Consider the following 2,438-nt stretch of genomic DNA (forward strand, 5'->3'; position numbering starts at 1 on the left):
CAGCTGATGGGTTTGAACTGCCGACCTTGTGGTTCACAATCCAGTACTTATCCTATAGCAGCATGTTATTGTTATGTGCCGTGGAGTTGGTTCCAACTCATAGTGATCCTGTATAGGGTTTCTAAGGCTGTAAATCTTTACAGGAGTAGAAAGCCTCATCCTTCTCCTGCAGAACAGCTGGTAGTTTCGAACTGCTGACCCTAAGGATAGCAGCCCGATTTGTAACCACTACACTACCAGAGTTCTCTTATAGCAGCATAGCTGTGAACTTTAGGCCTGCTTGACCAGGACACTCAGCTTAGATGACTCAGGATGGAGCTGGACTCCAATGAAGAAGACATGTTGCTGTTGAGGTGGTGAAGGGGAGAGACTTAGCTGGTCACTCAACAGCTTTCCCACCATTGTGGACTGAAGTAACCATAGCAACTGTCTAAGAGTCTATTGTTGTCCTTCCGCCCTCCCATCCCCCAATTCCTTTCCTCAATAACAAGGGACTGGGCAAATGGCATCAGTTCTTAAAGATCTTCAGAAAATTCTTCAGGGTAAATTTAAGCCACAGGAAAGTCAGTACTGCTAAATAGTGTCTAAGCATTTGAAAAGTTTAAAAAAGAAGTTTGAAAACGTCTTGTTAAATAGAAATTGTAAACAAGTGTTTGCCTAAAAGAAAGGAAACAGTGGCTGGGAAATTTTTGCTGCATACCCTTTTGTAGTTTTTGAATCTGAACTTTGAGGATGTGCTCTAATTATAAAATAAAGTGAAAATGAAGCATTCTTTTAAAAACTTGTTAAAATTCAAGATTCTGTGGTAATCCAATGTCCCAAACAAGACTTTGGATGGATCCTAGATGCCCCGGAGTCCATTTGTTCTTCAGCAACTTTAAGGTCTCCCTTCCCCCACCAGTGGTGTGGCCAGTTTGGCCAGATTTTAAGCCCTCAAGCCTAAAATTGCTGAGAGGCTCAGTCTGGAAGACACAGGAAGATGTGACTGCAGAAACACTGTACGAACCCTACTGAGAGCCTCTTTCTCACCACCTCTGGGTGGTGTAACTCTGTCCCTACCTCACTCAGGTACTCAAACAGTGCTGCTCCAGCCAAGGTGTCCTCAGAACCTGCCAGTTTTGGAAGGCAAGATGTTCAGTTCCCTCTTTCAGAAATAGGGGTCCCAGTCACCATTGATGAAATGATTTCTAGCCCTTTCACAGGTTTTTCACATTGCCAAGGAAGCTGGGCTTTGAACAAGTTCAAACCAGTTATGTCATGCTCAACGAAGAGAAATCAACAGACCTAACTTTTTAAATTTTGGTTACAGCAGAATGACAACTAGAACAGGAAAAATTAAGAGTTGAAGCCCTGCAATGGGAGACTTGGAAAGAACCCTTTCAGGATGTGGGAGACAGAATTATCTATCACCAGGACTGTGGAAAGTAACATACATTCAAAGCAGTGTAGTTAGCCACGATCTTTGAGCAGGGCACTGTTTTTCCAACGCTACCAGTCAAGAGACTGATTTGGTTGCTATTCAGTACAGAGGCTGCCCTTGTTTCCTAAGAGATTAAGTTCCTAGCAGGCGGTCAAGCATAATTGGTCCCTTCCCAGTTATCATCGTCCCATCTCTACGTTTCACATATTTGAGACCCTTCCATCTCCACTTCATCAGCTACAATTGAACTGGGAAGAATTGGTTCAAAGTCCTATAAGGAAGTTCAGATCTGACCTTTCCAGGATCCAGACTAAAGGTACTAGAATCCACTTTGACCTTAAACCTAAGCTGTTTGGTGCTGTAGAGTCCATTTTCAACTCCGTGCCGCCATATACAACGGAATTGTTGTTGTTATGTGCCGTGGAGTCAGTTCCGACTCATAGCGACCCTGTACAGGGTTTCCGAGGCTGTAAATCTTTACAGGAGCAGAAAGCCTCATCTTTCTCCCGCAGAACAGCTGGTAGTTTCGAACTGCTGAACTTGCGGTTCTCAAACTGCTTTGTAACCACTATGCTACCTGAGCTCCTTATATACAACAGAGTAGAACTGCCCATAAAGTGTCCTAGGCTGTAACATTTACAGGAGCAAAGCCCCAGGCCATTCATCTGCAAAGCAGCTGGGTGGGTTTGAACTACCAACCTTTTAGTTAGCAGCTGACTGTTTAACAATTGTGCCAGCAGAGCTCCTTATATTAAGCCTGTTGTTTAGTGCCACTGAGTGGGTTATAACTCTCAGTGACCCTTTATAGGGTTTCCAAGGAGTAGCTGGTAGATTTGAACCTCACACTTGTGGTATCCAGTCCTTATCCTATTGTGCCACACCAAGACTCCATATCTGGGAACTACAGTTGTGAGGGGTCAGTCTCCTTGGAGTTGAGGAAGACAAAGCTAGTATGTGAGAGAGGCTACTAGGAATATCATTTTTGGGTTGCTGTATAATTTGAAGAGGGAATAAAATT

This window comes from Chrysochloris asiatica, unplaced genomic scaffold, assembly GCF_000296735.1.
Source record: "Chrysochloris asiatica unplaced genomic scaffold, ChrAsi1.0 scaffold00641, whole genome shotgun sequence".
In the NCBI taxonomy this organism is placed as follows: Eukaryota; Metazoa; Chordata; class Mammalia; order Afrosoricida; family Chrysochloridae; genus Chrysochloris; species Chrysochloris asiatica.